Source organism: Oryx dammah, unplaced genomic scaffold (assembly GCF_014754425.2).
Source record: "Oryx dammah isolate SB20612 unplaced genomic scaffold, SCBI_Odam_1.1 HiC_scaffold_11, whole genome shotgun sequence".
In the NCBI taxonomy this organism is placed as follows: domain Eukaryota; kingdom Metazoa; phylum Chordata; class Mammalia; order Artiodactyla; family Bovidae; genus Oryx; species Oryx dammah.
Window position 1 is genome coordinate 35,139,245 of NW_024070195.1, and position 23,011 is coordinate 35,162,255.

Sequence of the window (23,011 nt, forward strand, 5' to 3'; positions counted from 1 at the left end):
GGGGGGGGGGCGCGGGGGAGTGGGAATTACAAAGAACAAATAAAGTAGAAAAAAATTCTCTACCAAAAAGAAATTGTTTCAATGCTGAGAGCCACGAGAGAAGATGTTCTGCCTGTGGGCTAAGGATGCGACAGTGCAGTTTTTTTAGGGCTGTAAAGCAAATACGCCTTGCATTTTGATTTTTCACTGAAGTTTGTCACTTAAAGAACTTCAAGGTATATTTCTATTTCATGAAAAATATTTATAAAACTTTTAAGAATGGTGGATTTCTCATTTTATACTGTATATTGTAATGTAAGTTATTTTCTACTTCCAGTTAAAATATATCTTAAAACAGTTATTTTTTTGAGGTTTAAAAAAGTCAGCAGAAATAACAAGACAAATTTATATTTAAGCATGGCACTTCACACTTAAGAGGTGTTCAGTAAGCTTTTATTGAATAAATTAATATACACATGAATGAAAAATATTATTCTGAATTTGGACTTCATACTCTGTGATTTGGGCACAGCCTAACATTGCTGTATAAAGGCCTTCTGTTCAGCTCTTGTCTCCATGCCCATGTTCCTCTCCCCACAAACACCCTCTCTAATGTGTTTGATACAGGTCCTTGATTCTGTATACATCTTTATAAAATACTTAGTGATTTTTGTGTGTGTGTGTATCTTTAATTCTGAAATTGCTCATCATACCACACTGCTGTAGAACTTGGCTAGAGAATTCTCCCGGTAAAAATGCTGTAGATGTTACTCTAGTCTTGACTTTTTTGGTTAGCACCGTTTTAAGATCTGTGTGTGTGTGTGTGTGTGTGTGTGTGTTGGGCTGTACATTCAGCTAATTGCTCCTAACTGCAGCACAGTGTTCCATGGTGCACATCATTTCCATAGTGATAGCTGCCTAGGCTACCGCAAACCAACAGTCTTGTCCATGTTCATTACGGACACATTTGAGAACTTCTTCGTGATACAGACTCAGGAGTGGTGTTGTGGCATGCGTATTGTCAGGCTGCTGAATGGTTGTATCACTCTACACCCCACAGACACTGTGTTCCCAACCTCCCCCACATGTAGTATTATCCACATTTCTTATTTTTGCCATTTAATAATGTCTGATTTTAATTTGTATTTTTTAAATTACTAGTAAATGTGTGCCTTTCTAAAAAAAAATTGTGCATTTCTTCATATTCTAATTAGCTGTTTCCTTTCTGTGAAATGAGCATGAAGGATTGAACATAGTATTAATATTTTTAAGCTGGAGGAACTTTTGGTTACACATTGTATTTTGCAAGATGTTAATATATTTTCTCAAACTTCAAAAAGGGAAGAGTGTCATCCTTATGCAGAATCTTACTGTTTTTCTTCCTGATTCCAAGAGATGATGAACCTTTTTCTAAGTATGCAACTTGAAAAGCCATAAAGTATGCTACAATTAAAGCATCTTACTAATCTGTTCTCATTGTCTTCATGTATGCTGAACACTGAGAGCAAGTGTTTTTGCCAGAACAGATTTGGTGGAAAAGTGCTTCATTGTGTTAGTTAAAGAAAATCTCCCCTGGTCAGAAATCAGTGGATGACTATAAAAAGAAATTAGATCCAGCTGCTTCTCCCTGTTTACAATCTCCCTAGGTGTCAGAAAGCTGAGTTAATAGCAGGAAGCATCATCTCTTTGCCTGGAAAATTCCCTGGACAGAGGAGCCTGACAGGCTATAGTCCATGGTGCTTAGTTGCTCACTCGTGTCTGACTCTTTGCAACCCCATGAACTGTAGCCTCCGCCAGGCTCCTCTGTTCATGGGATTCTCCAGGCAAGAATCCTGGAGTGGGTTGCCATGCCCTCCTCCAGGATCGAACCCAGGGATCGAACCCAGGTTTCCCGCATTGCAGGCAGATTCTTTGCCAGCTGAACTACCAGGGAAGCCCTGAGTCAGACACGACTGAGTACACGACACATCGCCTCTAACTTGCCTGTCTCTGAAGAGCTCAACACTTGATTGAGAAGTACTTCTTAGTGTTCATTGAATAATAAGCTGCTGCTGCTGCTGCTGCTGCTAAGTCACCTTAGTCGTGTCTGACTCTCTGCGATCCCATAGACGGCAGCCCACCAGGCTCCCCCGTCCCTGGGATTCTTCAGGCAAGAACACTGGAGTGAATTGCCATTTCCTTCTCCAATGTATGAAAGCAAAAAGTGAAAGTGAAGTCGGTCAGTCGTATCGGACTCTTAGCGACCCCATGGACTGCAGCCTACCAGGCTCCTCCGTCCATGGGATTCTCCAGGCAAGAGTACTGGAGCGGGGTGCCATTGCCTTCTCCATGAATATAAGCAGATAATATTAAAAAAAGAGCAAATACCATATTATACTTCTCATTTTTCTATGAAAGGGTATAGAAAGTATGTATGTGTGCTTAGTTACTTCAGTCATGTCTGACCCTTTTTGACCCTATGCACTACCAGGCTCCTCTGTCCATGGGATCACCGACTCAATGAACATGCGTTTGAACAAGCTCAGGAGTTGGTGATGGACATGGAAGCCTGGCGTGCAGCAGTCCAAGGGGTCACAATCTACTGAACTGAACCGAGGCACGAGTAGTGGAGTGGGTTGTGCTGTCCTCTAGGGGATCTCCCTGACCCAGGATCAAACCTGAGCCTCTTATGTCTGCTGCACTGGCAAGGAGAGTTCTTAACCGCTAGCACCACCTGGGAAGCCCAATAGAAAGTATGAACACTTTGATTTTTAAAGTGGTGTGGATGGAGAAAAGCATATTTCCTAATTGAGATGCCACTTCTCAGGGTCCTACAGAAAGTTAAGCAGCAGTTTCAGGTTTGCTCGTGAATCTTATTCCTGTTCATTTCAGGTCTCAGAAAAGAAAGAATGACTTTGATTCAAAATGCTCTTTCCTTGTTTGAACAGGTTCCCAGTATTTATGCTTTCCTTTCTGAGGAGGCAGTACAGTTTTTTAAGTGTTTTCATTTCTGACCAAGATGTGATGCAATCAAATCGTTATGTTGACTTTGGTTTAGCATCTGCCCGACTGAGTGGAAAAGGAATTTTAATTTGTGATGTGATTGACAAAGCTGTGAGCTTTTCCCAATAATACCATAATATGATAAAAAAAAAATTTCTCCTTGTTCTGTTTTGCCGATTTTTGTGGTTATGCCTCTTGAGTAAGTTTCTATCAGCAAAGCATTATTTCCTGCTCTTAATTTTTTTCAAACTAAGCTACACTCTATGCTAAGATGTAGAGCTTTGCAAGGGCTTTGATTTTGTTCTGCCTTGAAGATTACTGTTTTTCTTTCATTATTTTTTCACTCAGAAATCTTGTTTGGAAAATTAGATTTTTAGATGTGATTTTGAAATACTCTTTTTAACCTTTTTAAGAATGTTTTAAAAGTTAATATTTATCAGTGCTAAGTATGAATAGAGCATAAAAAGTATCGCACCTGCTTTTCTTCTCCCCGATACTCTGCCTCTCCAGAGACCTCCATTTTCTACTCCTCCAGCTGTTCTTTTGGAATTTAATGCCATTTTTTCCTAAACAGTAGCCTTTGTTGTTTAGTCACTAAGTCGTGTCCGATTCTTTGTGACCCCATGAACTACAGCACACTAGGCTTTCCTGTCCTTCCCATCTCCTAAAGTTTGCTCATACTCATATCCATTGAGTCGATGATGCTATCTAACCATCTTATCCTCTTCTGCTCCCTTCTTTTCCTGCCCTCAATCTTTCCCAGCATCAAGTTGGCTCCTCTCATCAGGTGGCCAAAATATTAGGCTGCTATATTTAAAAATCTGTATGGGTTTTCTGTAGGTCCGAACAGCTCTCATCCTGGGATCTACCTTCCTGAAGAGCATCCATATTTTCTTCACTTCCTATATTGGAACTCCCTGTTTCCTGGACCCCATATCTTCCCCCTTCATTGTTTATACCTCAAGTAAGCAATTCTTCCAGAAGGTTCCTAAGAAAAGGGTGCATGGGATATAAATCTGCATGTATGAAAATGTCTTCATTTTCTCTTGCACTTGATTTATAGTTTATCTAGTTCTAGAATTCTAGGTTGGAGGATATTTTCTCTGAATTTAAGAAGCATTGCTGTGTTAATATCTAGCGTCTATTATTGCTATGAGAAACCCTGTGGTATTCTGATTCTTGATTTTTTTCCCCCTCCTTGGTTACTTTCAGGATCTGATCTTTGTCCCTGATATTCTGAAATATTATGATAATCTGTCACTGAGGCCTTGTTTTCTCTGTTGTACTGGGTACACCGAGAGCCTTTTCAATTTAGAAATAAGGATTTTTTCAGTTCTGGGAGATTTTCTTTAATTCTTAAGTTCTATCCAAATCCTCCCTTCCCCCTCCTCCCTGTCTCTGAAACTCTTATTATTTGTGTTGGAACTTATGGACTGATGAGTCCTTTAATTTTACCGTCTTATCTATTTCTCATTTTATTTTTTGGTCTCTTTTAATTTCTGGGAGGTGTCTTGAACTTCATCTTCAGATTCTTCTAATTAGTTTTATATGTTCTTTGTCATATTTTTAATTTTCAAGATTTTTTTCTCAATGTTCCTTTTTAATAGTTTTCTATTTTTGTTTCATAGATGGAATAGCTCTTCTCTATATTAATTACAGTTTTAAAAGTTTTCTGCAGCCTCCAGTACATCTCTGTTTTCCTTAAAGTACCTTACTTTATTATTTGTTTTGGTCTTTCTTTTAGGGAATTTCCTTAAATGTATGGTCTTGGCTATCTTATTCATATTCCAGAACGAGATGCTGAAAAACTTAAAACTGAATTTGCCTGAGCGGGGGCTTCTAAAAGTTAACTGGTGGTCTTCATTTTAAGGTGACTAACCTAGAACCCTTTGTGTGTGTGGGGAGGGTGGTGTGTGTGTGTGTTTGGGGGGGGGGAGCGGGTCACCTCTAGCAATCCATGTTTGTAGGTATTTTCTTTTCTCTTAGCCAGGTTTTTCCCCAAACAGAATGCTTCAATCATTGGCCTACATTCCTGCCTACAGCATTTGGGGAACTGAGTGGGAAAAGAGCTGGGGATACCTGCCTTCAGGATCTCAGTCTTCTTTTAATTCCCGTCTTTTTAGCCTGGTAGGCCTGCATCTAGTTGTACCCTAGGTAAAGGGGCTCTTTATTTTGCAGAGTAAATTCCCTTGCTCTGACCGGTGGCTGCTTGGAGTCAGGGTGGGAGCCTTTGGGTAGAACTTTCACCTTGTTTTCCTTTATGAAGCCCTGCCTGATGTCCCCACTTTCAGATCATTCTGAGCTTTTCTGGAATATAAAGCAAGTTCACTTTGCTCTGGGCTTCCCCTTAAGATGCTCTTAGTTTTGGTTTCTTTGCTGTGCTACATCAAGTAACTTACCAATCTTCTTTTCAGCTTCCAAAAACTTTGTTATGGTCATTTCCCTTCCTAGTCTTTGTCCTTAGCAATTTTATGTTTTTAATGCCATTTTAGTGGAGTTTGGGAGGTAAATAAAGGTGTTCAATGCATCGTGTTTCATTGAAGATCCAGATTTCTTTCTTTGATGCCCTGTTTCAACACAAAACTTAATAGGCTTATGGTTTATAGCCATTGCAAAATTTTGCTACAGTAACAGAATTGTACAGGATATAAATTCATTTGGTCTTTTTCTACTCTAATGAATTAATGCCTAACCTATAGCTTGCTATGAGAGCATATATGCTTGCTTGGTTGCTTCAGTCGTGTGTAACTCTGTGACCCCATGGGCTATAGCCCTCCAGGCTCCTCTGTCTATAGGATTTTCCCGGCAGGAATACTGGAGTGAGTTGCCATGCCCACCTCCAGAGGCTCTTCCTGACCCAGGGATCTAACCCATATCTCCTGCATTGCAGGTGGATTCTTCACCACTGAGCCACAAGGGAAGCCTTGCTATGAAGAATGACATCTGAATGACTTCAGGAAGTTTGAGGATAGTATAATAGGAATTTAGGTCATAAAGTAACTTAAACATTCCTTTTACAGATGTGTAAACTGTGACCCTGAGAACAGAGCTGGCTTACTCATGTTCATTCATCCATCTAGAGCTAGAATTGAGTCTCTTCTCCAATGTTCTTTTTTAATATATTTATTTACATAGTAATTTATTTGGCTGCACTGGTCTTACTTAGTTCTGGCATCTAGGATCTTCAGTATTCATTGTGATGTGTGGGATCTAGTTCCTTGACCAAGGATCGAACCAAGGCACGCTGCATTGGGAGCATGGAGTCTTAGCCACTGGACCAGCAGGGAAGTCCCTTCAGTGTTCTTTTTCTTGCCAGTGTGGTTCTGTTTTTTCTCATTAAAGTAGCTGGAAATAGGTGCTCTTTACCATGGTTTATGTCACCCAAATGTCCTGTTAATTTAGTGTCAGCTTTAAGTTGCAGTCGTGGACTTTTTTTTTTTTTTTTTTTCTTTTTAAAGTTTGGGGTCTAGTTTTGTTGGAGTGAACTTTAAAACTCAAGAAAATTTCTATCTTACCCCTAAAGTTGTTTCTGTTTTGAGGAATTTATATTGACAATTTAAAAGTTTTCTTTTTTCTTCCTACTGTTCCCTTCTCATGGCCTCCAAAAGTTCTTTGTGGGGGAGGGCAGAAACTCTTTCCTGATTGTAATTATAGCAGATAAAATTATTTAGAACAAATTAGTACACCTGTTGCCATGTTTCAGTAATGGGAAAAGGAAACATGTTGTTCAAATGTCAAGTTTATTTGGAGAAATCCTAGAACGCTTTCTTTACTGAATTTTCAAAATGCCGTTCTCAGTTCTCTTCCAGGACCCCTTCTGCATTTTGTTCCACGACAGAACTCTGCTGTCTTATTTTCCTTTCCCTCCTGTATTTTGTACTTTGTACAGTTTGCCCCAGAACACCACCACATGCATTATTTGTTGACTAAGATTCTTTGGTGATTTTCATTTCTATGTAGAATTCTTGGGGTCAGAAACCCTACTTTATACTTTTGAATAAGTTCGCTTCTACATGCATTTATGGAGTGCCTTTATTGAGGTGTTGGGTTCCTCTGTAGGTGCCAGCATCTTGGGGTCCATGTTAGGTCTTTGACAGATGCTGATGGTTGGTATAAAATACTCTCCTTTTCTCCAGTCACTGTTACGACCTGATTGAGAGAATGTTCTTGCCCGTTCCTTCGTGTCATGTTGTGCTGTGCTGTGCTATGTTGCTTCAATTTTGTCTGACTCTTTGCGACCTCTTGGGCTGTAGCCCACCAGGCTCCTCTGTCCATGGGATTCTTACTGGAGTGGGTTGCCATTTCCTCCTCCAGGGGATCATCCTGACCCAGGGATCGAACCCATGGCTCGAACCCACGTCTCTTATGTTTCCTGCATTGGCAGGTGGGTTCCTTACCCACTAGTGCCATCTGAGAAGTTATGTGTCACATTGGTGACTAGCAGTAATAGCTGGGAGTAGAGCAGGGACGGCCTGTCGCTGGAAGCTAAGGAGTCGAATGTTTCCTCCAATGAAGTAGAAGCCCTCTGAGCGTCCTTACAACCTCCAGATATCAGGATCATAAAAGAGGTGCTCCCAGTGAATCAATGACTCCCTTTAAAACAAGTGACCCACAAAGAAAAATGGTGTCTCTTAGGATTGAGTGGACTCGGGTGAACATTGTTCCATGACTGAGCTAAGCTGTTACACACATAATCTGAGGCAACCTAGAACACTTAGAATCATAAAGCATTGTTTTCTTGTTGTTTCTTCTTTTTCTCTCATCCTCTTCTAAAGTTAAATAATGCTATTTCATTATTATGCTTTGGAAATATACTAACTTTTACTTTTTTCAATTTTTAAAAAATTGTGAAACATGAAATACATTTAAAACATAGGTGTATTTTATTAAAGACTAGTAAAACAAAAGCTGAGGTAACATCCTACAAGTTTAAAATTCCCTTTGTGATTGGTCCTTATGCCCTACCCCAGGTTAACCGGTATCCTATTACCAAGAAAGTTAGGAGTTTGATTCTCTTTATTATGTTTAAAGTTTCTACACTTGAAAAATAGCTCAGTAATGAAAGGCCTTCAGTGTTATTACAGGTATATTTTATTTTTTACACAAGGTATTACTAGAGAAATAACAGGTAACATTTATTGATCACTTAGCCTCTTGCCATTGATTTTCCTGAACTCTGTACACATTGTAACTCCCCAATAATTGTATGAGATAGATGAGAAAATTGAGTCTTACAGCTAGGAACTGGGTCCCACTGGGATTGTAATCTGGCCAGTCTGACTCCTAAATCTGCTCTCTTAACCACTGTATTGTCTTATAATTTGATGCAATTTTATATTTTTAACATCTGCGTCTATGTCTTTTGTGTCTTTGAATACTCTAACCAGAACACAGGGTAGCCATCAAGTTCTGTGCTGTTTCTGCTAAAACAAAGGAGTTGGAAAGCTCTGTAGGCTTCAGATCTTATCCTAATTTCTTAACTTCTCATTGCTTGATGCAGATACACAGTCCGTCAATTTATGTAAACCATATTATATCTTTATATTGTCCATTTCTAAAATGTTTGTTTTATAAATATTATTTTTAATGGGAATTTTCAGGGAAAACCCATAATCTCACTTATATTTGTAGTGTAGTGAATAGTGATAGTTTGAGAACTAAGATCATGGCATCTGGTCCCGTCACATCATGGCAAATAGATGGGGAAACAATGAAAGCAGTGACAGACTTTATTTTTTGGGCTCCAGAATCACTGCAGATGGTGACTGTAGCCATAAAATTAAAAGATGCTTGCTCCTTGGAAGAAAAGTTATGACCAACCTAGACAGCATATTAAAAAGCAGAGATATTACTTTGCCAACAAAGGTCCATCTAGTCAAAGCTTTGGTTTTTCCAGTACTCATGTATGGATGTGAGAGTTATACTATAGAGACAGCTAAGCACGGAAGAACTGATGCTTTTGAACTGTGGTGTTGGAGAAGACTCTTGAGAGTCCCTTAGACTACAGGGAGATCCAACCAGTCCATCCTAAAGGAAATCAATCCTGAATATTCATTGAAAGAAATAATGCTGAAGCTGAACCTCCAATACTTTGACTACCTGATTCGACTCATTTGGAAAGACCCTGATGCTGGGAAAGATTGAAGGCAGGAGGAGAAGGGGACAACAGAGGATGAAATGGTTGGATGGCATCACCGACTCAATGGACATGAGTTTGAGTAAGCTCTAGGAGTTGGTGATGGACAGGGAAGCCTGGCATACTGCAGTCCATGGGGTCGCAGAGTCGGAGATGACTGTGACTGAACTGAACTGAAACTTTTAAAAGAGCTTTGATTATACAGAGTATTTTTTTAATACAATATTTCAAAATTCTTCTAAAAATATTTCATGTTTATAAGACACAAGTAACTTTTGGTACTTGTTTAGATATGATCACTAAGAGAGAGTTTTTTTTATAAAACAGTTACTGACTCTACTTAGTGAATTAATGTTTCCTTTGCAGTATTTTCTCTGAAAACAACTAGCTGTAGTGACAAGTCTTTATGTTTAAATTTTAAAATTAGATACCGTTTCAATAGAAGGAGTACAGATTTATAGCTCAATAACTCCTTGAACAAGCCATATGAAGTGCTGTAGAATATTGCTATCTGCCAACCAAGTTTTACCATGGTACAAAATTTCACCTAAACCTCCTGTTCTTTGCCACTTATGTGGAATTACTGGCAACTTTAAACAATTATCTCATGTCTGACTCTTTGCGACCCCATGGACTGTAGCCCGCCAGGCTCCTCTGTCCATAGGGATTCTCCAGGCAAGAATACTGGAGTGGGTTGCCATGCCCTCCTTCAAGGGATTTTCCCAACTCAGGGATCGAACCCAGGTCTCCTGCATTGTAGCTGGATTCTTTACTGTCTGAGCCACCAGGGAAGCCCAAGAATACTGGAGTGGGTAGCCTATCCCTTCTCCCGGGGAACTTCCCAACCCAGGAATCAAACCAGGGTCTCCTGCATTGCAGGCAAATTCTTTAACAGCTGAGCTTCCCTGCAAAGTGCTGCTCTTTTCTTGCTGTTAGATACTGGACTAGTCATCTAATCACCAATTTGAGTATCCATTTCTCATCTGTAAAATGCCGCTAACACCTACCTCATTGTGAGAATTGACTAAGCAAATAATGTGATCCCCCCGCCGTGCGCACGCAGCATGGTATCTAGTAAAAGTACGATGTTTTTATAAGTGTTCTCTTTCCATTTTACACTGCTGTTCAATGCTGACAAAATTGTATAGTATTTATAAAATGTGCTTGATAATGACCAAACTAGTGCTTTAAAAATGGCTTCTATGAATGCTGGCTGACTGAACTCTACCAATTAATAATACCTATCCTATGTGGGGATTATAAAAAAACAGGATTGTATTTAAACACAGTGATGAAATAGCAACTCCGGCATATGCTGTGTGTAAGGTGTTTTTGTGGCTGACGCTGTTGCTCTACCAACTAAGTGGGATTTTGGTATTGCTTTTGTTGGCATATATGTATCTTACATAATTGAGGATGCATATTATGCTGTTGCTTTTAGGTCATTTTATTTTTTGGTGAAAAGTATTTCCCAATCTGGCTAAGGTTGTATGTTCTTTATTTCTTATTAAATAGTTAATTAAGACCAGAATGTCATTTAACTAAAATGAAGATCCAGATACCAAATACATTTTAAAATTCTTGAGCTCTGCATGAGTGACCAAACTCTTATCCTAGCATGCCCCCAAGTCCCTGGAACATTTGAATATCTGTGCCTCCTCTCACCAGAGTAGTGATCTAAAGCGTCTGCTTTCCTTGGTGGGAGGGGAAGAGAAGCCCACTCATAGGCAGCTCTCGTCAGTTTACAGTGCACCTGCAGACGCAGTTTCTTATTTGATCTTCACGGCAGTCTTGGAAAGGAGCAGAGCTGATGTTATATCCATTGACAAGTGAGGACATAGGGGTCCCAAGACATTCGCGAGTTGCCCAAGCTCACATCGCTAGTAAGTGGATAACATGAGGCTTAACCCCAAGTCTTCTGATTCTAAATCTAAGGCTTTCTCACTCTCCCATGTTCTTAATCCCATTATAAATTAACAGACCCATTTAGTATCTTATCAGATACGGATGTCAATCAATAAGGCAGGTGGATTTCTAAAACTTTTTTGATTCTAACCACCACACAGGCATTTAGGGAAGAAAAATTTTAATGTGGGGCTTGCTTATCTTTCAGTCTGAGACTCTGGATCTCTTGGACACTGTATTGATCCCAAATTGTTTTTATTTAAGAAGGGTAAAACAACATGAAATGTTTTGTTCTAACAAAAATGTATCCATGGAAAAATGATAAAATTTGCAGTGGTAAATACCATGTGAAATTTTAATTGAAAGTATGAATACTTTATTAATGTTAAAAAGGGATTGCCGAGACTTCCCTGATGGTCCAGTGATGGGACCTTGGTTTCCAAGGCCAGGGGTGCAGGCTCCGTCTCTGGTCAGTGTTCTAGGATCCCACATGCCTTGTGGCCAACGGACCAAAACAAAGAACAGAAACAATGCTTTAACAAATTGAATAGGGACTTTGAAAATGGTCTACATTAAAAAAAAAGATCTTAAAAAAAAGTACGGTGTTGTTCTTAAATTTTATATGAGGTCTGTTTATTTAGCTGTAGATGCATGTAAAACTTTTCCTTACCTAGTTATGTGAGTTTCCTCTGCCTTTGTATCTTCAAGCCTTTTGGCCTCTGTTTATAATTGGATATGACTGAACATTCATGATTTAAAAACGTATTTATGACATTATGACTTGAAAATATGTCATTCATAGACTTTTTACCCAGTTACAGAGAAAACATTGAACTCAGGTTCTGAGCCATTGGTTCTGTGGCTCAGACATGAGACTACGTTTTCATTCCAAATCAATCAGCATTGATGTAGCTTTCTGGATTATCATACCTTCTTTGTGCTCTCAGGGTTGCCTGAGGCATCTCAGACATGTGTGTGGAAGCATTTGAAAACCATACCAATATGTTACATGCTTTCATTCATGCATGAGTCTTCTGATTAATTGTATACTTGAGACTTTTTGTCATAAGATATTTTGCTACATGAGCTCATAAGTTGGAATAGACCAGGAAGACACTTAAATCTAGCAAAGTCTTGCAGATAAGGAGTGAATGGTTGGTGGGAAATAAGCCACCATGGAAATAGCAGATGAAACTTGAAAATTTTTTCTCAGTTTAATAACCAGTCTCTTCATTCTTTCATCAGTATTTATTGAGCACCTAGTGAGCACTAGGACACCACCAATGTTCACAATTAGTAAAATAAGATGCTGCTGCTGTCCTCCAGGGGCTTACAGGGGAAGAGTTACAGGCAAGAGACAACATAGGTTAATAAATATAAAACTATGAAATATGTAATAAAATATTTGGAGGCATATAAATGTAAAACTATATTTTAATGATGTATAAATTATATACAGTTTAGATAACTTTAATTACCTAAAATATGGATCTGTTCTACTTGGTAAACCATCTGAACATTCCCTAGGTTAATATTAGAGAGCTCTTAAGGAAAGCACCTTGCTGCTGTCACCTTGATGCTAGTCCCTGGTAGCTGGTATTTCGTAAGAGGAGAAACCTGGGTTTGAATCCTAGCTCTGCCACTTTTTAACTGTTGAACTTATTTGTGTCTCGGTTTTTTTCTCTAACATTTTTTTCATTGTATTTTATCTATTTATTTCTGGTTACCCTGGGTCTCCATTGCTGTGCATGGGTGTTCTCTACTTGCAGTACACAGGCTTCTCTTTGCGGTGGCTTCTTTTGCTGCAGAGCATGGGCTCTAGGGCTTCCAGGCTCAGTAGTTGTGGCGCATGGGCTTAGTAGGTGCAGCTCCTGGGCTCTCAAGAACAGGCTCAGTAGTTGTGGCGCATGGGCTTAGTGGCCCCATGGCATGTGGAATCTTCCCAGACCAGGGGTCAAACCCATGCCCTCTGCATTGGCAGGCAGATTCTTAACCACTGGACCACCAAGGAAGTTCTGAATCTCAGTTTCAGTGTCTGTGAAATGGGAATAAAGATAATACCTACCTCACAGTTTACTGTGAGGACTGACTGAGTTAATATTGGGTTGGCCAAAAAGCTTACTTGGGTTTTTACATAACATTTTATAGAAAAACCCGAACAACAACCCACTATATGTTAGAGTGCTTAGTTGAGTGTCTGGTACACTTCAAAGGCTATAGAAATGTCCTTGGCAGCTACCATCATCATCATCATTATCGTTATTGTTTGGCAGGATAAAAGTAAATTGAGTAAAGTTCTCAAGAAAGAATTTTCTCCTCAGCCCCTGAAAATTACTGTAAATGTCGTAAGATGAAGGAAACTAAGCTTTTGTTAATCATCAGCTATGTGCTAGGCTGGGCTTCCCAGGTGGCTCAGTGGTAAAGAATCTGTCTGTCAATGCAGGAGATGTGGGTTCAGATCTCTGGGCTGGGAAGATCCTCTGAAGAAGGAAATGGCAACCCACTCCAGTATTCCTTGCCTGGAGAGTCCCATGGACAGAGGAGCCTGGCGGGCTACAGTCCATGGGGTCACAAAGAGTCGGACTCGACTTAATGACTAAACAACAACAATGTGCCAGGCAGCTTACTAGGATTTTACCTGCATTTTCATTTAATCCTTATGCCAGTGCTCTGACGTAGATGAGAAAACAGGCTTAGAGAAATTAGATTGCTGCGTAAGGTCTGGCCTGGCAACCATGATGATAACTGGTCTCTGTTACTCTGCATCCTATACTCTTCTTGCCTTGCACATGCCACAAAGCCCGAGAGTTCAGCAAGTTTCACTTACAATAGGTACAATTGGAATTTGCTTGTTTGGGACTTTATCTCTAATAACTATTTAAAGGGATGTCTTCTACATTTTTAGTTTGGTCCTATTGCAGTGATTTGTTCTATACATCTGAATTTCCACCACCCCCCATTCAAAACTATATTACAGTAGTATAAATGATATAAATGGGACCTAGATGGAAAATATTTGAATGAGGGTAGTCTTATTAATAGTTTGCAGAATTAAGCGGACCCATTATAATTTTCCAGTTTTCAAGTTCACCGTCATAAGTATTGTAGTCACTGCTTGACAAATTAATAGCTATTTCATAGGTCTTTTAAGCTTAGCCTCTGTGTAGTTGAGAGCCGGGTTCAATCCCTGGGTCTGGAAGATCCCCTGGAGAAGGAAATGGCAAGCTACTCCAGTATTCTTGCCTGGAAAATCCCATGGACGGAAGAGCCTGGTTGGCTATAGTCCATGGGGTCGCATAGAGTCGAACACGGCTGAGTGACTTTCTTTCTTTTCTTTCTTTCTTTCTGTGTAGTTATGTATACTAGGTACTCAGTATAGAACTGATTGTTTTGGCCAGCTTTTGGGTACATCCAGAATTAATTCAAGTAACTTAGATTTAAAAGTAATTAAGTTAACTTTTAATCATTTGCTGTTTTTATATTAAAAGTAGGGTTGAAAATTTGGACAGGAAAGAGGAAATTTTTATGAGGAATTCCCTGGTGGTCCAGTGGTTAGGATCCTGTGTTTTCACTGCCAAGGGTGTGGGTTCAGTCTCTGGTTGGGAAACTAAGATCCCACAAGTGGCACGGTGTGCCCCTCTCCCCAGCTAAAGTAACAAGGGAAAGTATATAGTTGTAAAACACCCATCCATACAGTGTCAGCTTAGCTTCCTGAATAAGGTTGCCTCAAACCCCCAGCCTAGAATGTGTGCAAGTTGTAAGCTCTCTTCCTAAAAATATGTGTGCATTTCCTGGATTTTACCATCATGCAATTGCTTCTGCCTCCTGGGCCCTGTTTTTCTTGCCTTGTGCCTCTGATATGCAGCATGATGTCCTCAGATGGGATACTTGGCTTCTTCTCTGATTCTCAGAAAGGCCCTGTTCATACAGGGCATTTGTGTTTTTAGTACACCTAACTGAAGAAAGGAGAAAAACAGGCGAGTGAGCCCTATATTGCATTCGTGCACCTTCCCTTTAAGGCATTCTTGTTCTGAAAATGTTCCAGATCTCCCTTGACTGGAGAACTTCACCTCCCCCTCAACCCCAGCTTCACTCTGCTATACTATTCTTTTCTTCTCTTCCTGTTCTTCTCATCATCCTTCTCTCTGTTCCTTTCAGAGATAAAACAAGTTCTTCTCCTCATCTAATGTAAAGCAGTTCCCCTTTCTTGACCATCATTCTGGGATCTTAACAGCCATTCTGCAGGGAACCATCCATCCCAAGGGGACTGGACCTGAATGGTGGGAGACCCTATTGAGGGAACATATTTTCACAAAGAGAGTGTCTTCTAAGAGGAATTCTTGTGTTAGCTATTAGGATGGCAAAATAGAGAACTTTTCATCTTGTTACATGGTGGCAGACAGTGTGTTAATCTCAAGCTTATTGAATCCTGCCTCCTGAATACAGTGTCAGAAACCTAAAAAATGATTGTGCATGTAATGTGTCCAAATTCTAGATAGCTTAGACTAATACAGTGTTCTTGTGCATAGAATGTATGCTGCTTACCTGAAAGTCATGGACCCACCTAACACAAAGGTGTCACCACTTGGCATCTTGCATCATTACATGTTTCACTTACACAGAAAGAATTTGGGCTTTTGAAACACAATTATTTTTGTTGCCATGAATTTGTTTTGATTTTTCTGACAGTTTGAAGCTATATGCCAAGGCAGTGTGTAATCTGTAAAACCTAAAATAAACACAGAAGTGCATCTTTTCAGGAAGTAAACCTTTCATACTTCCATCAGTCTATTCATAAATGACTTAATGTTTGATTGCTCTTAGCGGGAAAAAAAAATTACAGCTTTTTATCCTCACTTTTACCTCAATTTTGAGGACTTGTGGGGAGTTCACTAAACTGCACTGTAATATACTGATCCTGTTTTTTGAATTTATAAATAAAATTCGTGAAATTGTTTTTCTCTTGCTATATAGCAGCCTGACCTGACAGATTTTTCCCCTGTAGGTAATAGAGACGAGGAGACCTAACCAATGACTGTGGAGTAATATGGAAGAAGATGGGAAAAACTTGTTTAATGGGTAAGAAATAAAACTGTAATAAAAAGTTGTTCGTGGAAACTATTCACAGTAGTATTATGTAATACTAGGCTTCAGTAGGTGGCCGGGATTGGTATCCTTTTAGGGCGAGTGCTCAGCCACTGTCTTTGTCTTATCACCATTCTGAACTTTCATCGCCTTCTTTCTTCTTACCCTTGTGACTTTTTAAATGCTATGAATTAACTTAAGAGGAGACACAGCTATATTTGAAAATAAACACGGGACCTGGAGACCAGCCCCATAGTAAAACCGTTCTTGGGTAAGTCTTGAAGCTTACTGTTGTTGGATGGAGACCATATCTGTCATGACCTGTCTAGAGTGTTAGCAGCCGCTTCTCACTCTCCAGATACTGCCGGCTGCTGTGATGTTAGGCTCACCCTGGGGATCCTGTTCTTTAGCGAAGTGCAGATTGCGTGTCAGGTGGTAATCAAATAGAATTCTACAGAAAATCCAATAAAAAGGTGTTACTGAGTTTATGATATAAAAATTTATACAAGTCCATACATGCTTATTGTCAATAATTCAAACATTACAAAGAACAAAAACGTTCTGTTCGAATCTTAGCCACCCCCCCACCCCGCCCCATATATGATATGTCTTTTTCCTTGCCTGCTGGTTAAAAACTTGCGCTTAGGAACCAGACTGTTTTTGACTAGCCATTAGTAGCTTGACATTTGGGCAGGTTAATTTCTCTTTGCCTCAGTTCCTTGGGTATAAGTGGGAACAATAAAATGCCTATCTCTTAGCGATGTTGAAGATTAATTAGTTAATCTATATTAAAAAAAAAAAAACTTGAAAGAATGCCCAAAACATAGTGAGTGTTCAGTAAATGTTAGCTATAGTTGTCTTATGTATCCCAGTTAGCATTTTTATGTACCAGCCTTCCATAGATGAATCTTGTGATACACTGCAAGAGGTAAGCCTTCTTGGATAGTCAATCCTGATGTCAAGGATTTTTAATTTTTTTCATGAGTGTTTTCTTTCTTGGCTTCAAGCTTCATTTCTCTCAGAGTATGCTACAAGACTATGTGTGAGAATAGAGTTATACACCCTCATGTCTTACTACATATCATATGGTGTAAATAATGCTTACAGGTATGTATGAATTAACAAGCATCTTCGGGCTGTGATAGTTTTATCTTGCCCATAAAAGTATCTGTGTCAAAAAGGATACACAGTTCTCTTGTTTCTAGATAGCTGTGTTACATTTTCTGTTAAGATTCCTTTAATCTATTTTGAAGGACAAATCTTCTTGAGTTTTCTTTTCTTCTTGTTTCACAGAATCACAATAGTTTTGAAAATGTCTGGTATCTTTTCCATGGCTAGTCAGCACTTCCTTAGGTGATACAGGCAGCTACTTATTTTAAGAGAGAAGGACACTAAAACAGTCATCTCTTTTTAATATTTCTCTTTTGTATTGTTCCAGGGCTCTATTAGGTTATAATGGACAATTTTTTTCTGCTGTGACTATTTTAGAAGACAAATATATAAAAACAGAGGTTGACATTCACTGAATATTTATTCTGTGTCAGGCACCATTTTAAGTGCTTTGCTCATTTATTCATTAGTGAATTTAATCCTGTCATCCACTCATGCTGCTGCTGCTGCTGCTAAGTCACTTCAGTCGTGTTGACTCTGTGCGACCCCACAGACGGCAGCCCACCAGGCTCCCCCGTCCCTGGGATTCTCCAGGCAAGAACACTGGAGTGGGTTGCCATTTCCTTCTCCAGTGCATGAAAGTGAGAAGTGAAAGTGAAGTCGCTCAGTCATGTCCAACTCTTAGCGACCCCATGGACTGCAGCCTACCACGCTCCTCCGCCCATGGGATTCTCCAGGCAAGAGTACTGGAGTGGGTTGCCATTGCCTTCTCTGCATCCACTTATGAGGCAGATGCTGTTATTATCTTCATTTTAAAAGCTGAGAAAAATGAGGCATTGATTAACTTGCTCAAAGTCACATCACAAGTGGCAACTTCAGGATTCAAACCCAGGTCCTCCACTCTGGAGCCTGTGCTGTTGACCAATGGGGTGTTGGCCTAGTTTTTTATCAATTTAGAAGATTTGCTGAGGTGCACAGGGATTTAAGTAAGATAATAAAGTCAAATATCACCTGAAAAAGTCACCATAACCAATCTGTTTCTGCTTGCTTGTGGGAAAGAAAATTTCATGCTTCTTCTTAAGTTTGGGAAAAATAATAGTGTGAGATGATGTGAGATTCATAAAGAATTAGTTTTTTCTTGACCATACTTAAGTGAATACAACTGTTTTACTTCTCTATGAATTGTTTGTAGTAGACAGAAATCTCCTGACTCTAGCTAAGGAACAGTGCATGTTAAGTGAGCTGATTTGTAGATTACTATTTAATTGCTGTTCATGGAAACATGCAGACAGAAGGACTGAACTGTGCAGCAGTTTGTAACTGGTTGGTAATTAGAAATTGTTCTTTTGTCCTGTTAAATAATATTTGACTGACAGTCAGCAGGAAGTTGTTGAAGAGAAGAAAAGGCAGGAGAAAAGGCGATATGGGTCTTGTAATTAGAGTGTCACTTATAAGTGATGATCTAAAAAAGTGAATGTACATGAGCAGCCGACATGTATATAGGAACTGGAAGGAGTTAGAGTCCGTGGTTTTTGGTTTTTGTTCTGTTTTGTCTTGTCAGAGAGAAATATTGGCTTTTCTTTTCTTCAAATAGCAATTTCATTTCCTGTTGAAATATGGTAAAGTACAAAGAGTAAGCAACATTTAAAGTAACACAAGCACACTGATGAAATAGTTTGGCTTTCCTGTAAAGTGGGGCTACAAGCAGTGATGTTTCCCCCTCTCCATCTTTTTGGACTCTCTTTCCTTGTTTGAGAATCCCTTCTGAATGTTCGTAACAGTTATGGCTCTTAGTGTACTCTTTACCGCACTTAGATACTCTTTACCACAGTGTCTTAAAGGGTGGCCAGGAGCCCCTGAAACTTTTGGGAGTCAAAGCTAATTTCATAACAGTATTAAAACATACTTGCATATGAGTACAAAGTAGAGTTTTCCAAAGACAGCATGATGTGTAAAGAATGGAGGGAAGAGATAGGGAGTGTGGGATCTACATGTCTTCTCTGCTATATTTAAAATGGACAGCCAGCAAGGACCTGCTGTACAGCACACGGGACTCTGCTCAATATTATGTGGCAGCCTGCACGGGAGGGGAGTCTAGGGGAGAACGGATACATGTATGTGTATGGCGGAGTCCCTCTGCTGTGTACCTAAAACTATTACAACACTGTTAATTGACTTTACTCCAATATAAAACAGAAAGTTTAAAAATAAATAAACACATATCCTCTTCTCTGAAAGAAAGAAAAAAAGAAATAGCAGAATCCAGCTGTCTTACTTATTCCAGGCATTTAAAAGATTTGTAAAAATGAAACATAGAACCACTTTTCTCACTAGATATATAATGATAATCACTGAGGTTTATTTCTACATTAGCACATTACAATGACCCCAATATAGGCAAGAAAGTCATGGCACTCTCTCTAGTGACTGGGCGGACTGTGCCTGCCACACAGCATCCCATGCAGATTCTAATGACATCCCAATTGAGTGCAGCTGTGTCCCCCAGATTAGAAAAGTGAAAATGCTGTTCTTTTTTCATAATTGTGCTAGAGGATATGATAAAGATTACGTTGGTTGTTTCCAACTTTGGGAGGACCAGAAGGCCTTCCTGGACAGCCTTTTATTTTTCAGTATTAATTGAGCATCTGCGATGTCGCAGTCTTGTTTTAGGGCTGGAAATGTCAGTGAACAACAGCAAAAAAACCCCTCTACCCTCAAGGGGCTTCCATCTCAGCCTTTAAGTCTTTTGCTGTAGTGACAGCTCCCTCTTCAGGGCAGTCTGAGTTCATGACAGTGTAGCTATGGTAGATCTTGAACACTGACTGCTGTTTCTCAGTGGCTAAGAACCGAGAATAAAGTGGGAGCTGCTTGACATTTTGCATTTTTTTTTTTTTTAAGGCACCAAACGGTTTGGGATTTTTCAAATCTCATCTAGAACCCCAATATAACAATAAAAGTGGGCCTGTCCAGTCACCGGTATTGTGGTTGTTTTAATCTTGTTTTCAAGGTTAGCTTGTCAAGAAGTGTAACTTTAAAAAAAATTCAGTACCAACTGATGTTAAATTTATTCTAATTGTTTTTTATTTGTTGAAGAAAAAATGTTCAGATATGTGTGAGATTTTCATTGCCTGGTGAGTTGCTCCCAAGACCCTATAATTTGTTTAATAGACTTTTATACAGAAGGAGACTACTTGGCTCATTAGATGGAATCACTTAATACTGACTACAAGGTTAACTAATGCGGCCATCAGACTCCTGCTCAGCATTTGTATCACTCACAACTTCAGCCATTTCCGAATGCACATGACTGGGAATACCATTAGAATATTAATGGAAAAAGAATCTGACATGCAAAATGTGAATGGCCAAGAGTCATCTCTAAAGATTATTTTAACCTTTTTAATTTCCAGGAGTTCTGCATCAAACTTGGCCTTCCAGCTTAAATTCTCAGCTGTATCAGGAATGCCATGAAATACTTGCTTCCCAGCTGCTCCTGCTTCTTTCTGTTGCTTTTCTTCCCTTACGGTTTTTATTCGATCTGCCCGTTCACTTAACTTTTCCTGTGTTGCTGTCACTAAAGAGCATCACCACACCAGGGCTTTCTTCTTGCCTGAAATGCCGATAATTTAATGTCTGCAACATTATCATAATTTCTGTGACATTATTCTGCAACATCATTATCTTCTAGGTTTACCTGGGAGATTATTTCCTAGATTGGCACTTCATCCAGGTACTTCTTACCGTATGTAGATTTGAGGATAGTCTGGACAGTTTCATCACTTTCTTCAGCCTCAGATGTCACAGTAATGGTGAAGCTGGGTAGATTTTCTGATAACACTTAGCAGGACCTTATCAAGTGAAGCACTACTGAAAAAGACTGCGGTCTCAGGAGAATCCATTCATATTCTGGAATACTCTTTGTGAGGGGGGTTGAATTAATGTACAATCAAGCTGTGAAGGAATTATGGTAGATTGCATGGCTCCTTGCCATCGTCTGTCATGGGGACCCTTGATCATGCCCGTGAATTGCCTAGACATCCTGTCTGCTGTGGCATTGGCTAAGCAGGCTCAGATGCAAAGATCCAGGCTGAGAGGCCTGTGGCCCAAAGCCAGACCAGGAGCAACATCTGACACTGGCCCCCACCACCTCCCTTGGCAACCTTCTAAAAGGAGAAGGTAACTTCTGAATCCATACCTTCCTCACTTACTGTCTGATATGTGTGTAGCGCCCCCTTCTACTGTCTTTCCTTTGGCAGCCCCTCAGACCCATCTTCCCGAGGAAAGCTTTGTTCACAGGCCCCTGAATGACCTTGCTTGTTCTTCCCCAGTATTCTATAGACTATAATAGCCAGAAGGACACAACCACAAGGTCAGTTAATAAAACAAATAATACAGGCAGGTTCATATGTAGTAAAATAGAACTGTTTATAAGTAGCTCTAAAAAGCAGGTGGCAAAAAATAAATAATAAAATAAAAAGCAGGTGGCTTCTGTTCTGTAGATCAGCGTTTCTCAAACCCATGATGTGTGTGTACCACTGCATGGTTTTTACCACAGTCCGGTAACATCTGTTGAGTTAACTTAATATTTTTCTGTAAACCAGATTACTTTTTTTTTTCACCTAAAAGCCTACTTCCTCACCCTAAAAAAGATACCTACAGAGATATGGATTTTCTATTATTTTATAAGACACATAACCATATTTGACTACTGCATTTAAAGATACTTGCCTCTGGAGAGTTCCATTTCTGGATAAGACGAAGTAAGCACACTCTGCCTAGTGTCTCCTGCTGAATGCAGCTAAAATCCTGGATAGAACTCATGGACCAGCAATTTAAGGACTCTGAGAAGTCAATAGTAGCAGGTGGATTAGAAAAGACCAGGATTTTAAATACAGCTACGAATATCCCCTGGCCTGGGTGGAGTGCAGCCCACCCTGGAAGTGGGAATCAGGCATGGAAAGAGAGAGCTCCAGAAGAAACCCTCCAATCTTGACTTGATGGGGAAGGAGACTTCTAACGCTCAGAGAAAGAGGTGTAGAAACTTCCTTCCTTAAAAAAGCCTCCCCCCTCTTCTCCCAGGCCCCAGCCGCCAGGCAGTCTTGTGGTGTCGTTGTTGGCAGTGACAGCAGCAGGGCCCACAGCCGCCTGAAAGTCCTAAGGGAGGGGAACCGTCCCCTCCAGTTGTCGGTGTTGTTCGGTCACTGAGTTGTGTCTGACACTTTGAGACCCCGTGAACTGCAGCACGCCAGGCCTCCCTGTCCTTCACGGTCTCCTTGAGTTCCCTCCAGTTAGAGAAGCGATAGTCCTAAAAAGGACCCCTCACTTTTTTTCTTTCTCCTTGTCTTCCTGCTGCCTAGCTCTCAAAATATCTGAGAGAACAGGATAGCAAAGGCCTCGGCTTTCTGGCTGGAAGACAGAAAGGAACTGAAAGGTACCTAGGAAGACAGTGGAGGAGGAGGAGCGCAGGAAACCAAGCCTGCAGAGTTATCTGTGCACTCCTGGGTCCCTTCCTCAACACCATGCTGCATGAATCTGATCCTGAAGAGCACACAAAAACTATTAGCATTGATTATGCAATAAATAACTGCCCAGGGCCTAGACTGGCCACTGGCTAGCCCTCATGCCAGACAGTCCTAATATTTCTGCAAAGGCTTTCACTGAGGAACTGATATTTATTTATTTATGGCAGTGCTGGGTCTTTGTTGCTGTGAGGCTTCTTCTCATTGCTGTGGCTTCTCTTGCTGCAGAGCACAGGCTCTGGGACACGCGGGCTTCAGTAGTTCTGGCTCCCATGGTCTGGAGCACAGGCTCAAT

The 23,011-nt window shown here is 40.1% G+C and overlaps 1 protein-coding gene across 1 annotated transcript in view; it reads left to right on the forward strand.

The window, feature by feature from the left end:
- Positions 1-23,011, forward strand: part of USP49 (ubiquitin specific peptidase 49) — a 66,918-nt gene that overhangs the window by 9,678 nt on the left and 34,229 nt on the right. The window contains exon 3 of the mRNA XM_040249709.1: positions 16,008-16,081. The gene's annotated coding sequence lies outside the window, so the exon portion shown is untranslated. The remainder of the gene's footprint in view (positions 1-16,007; positions 16,082-23,011) is intronic.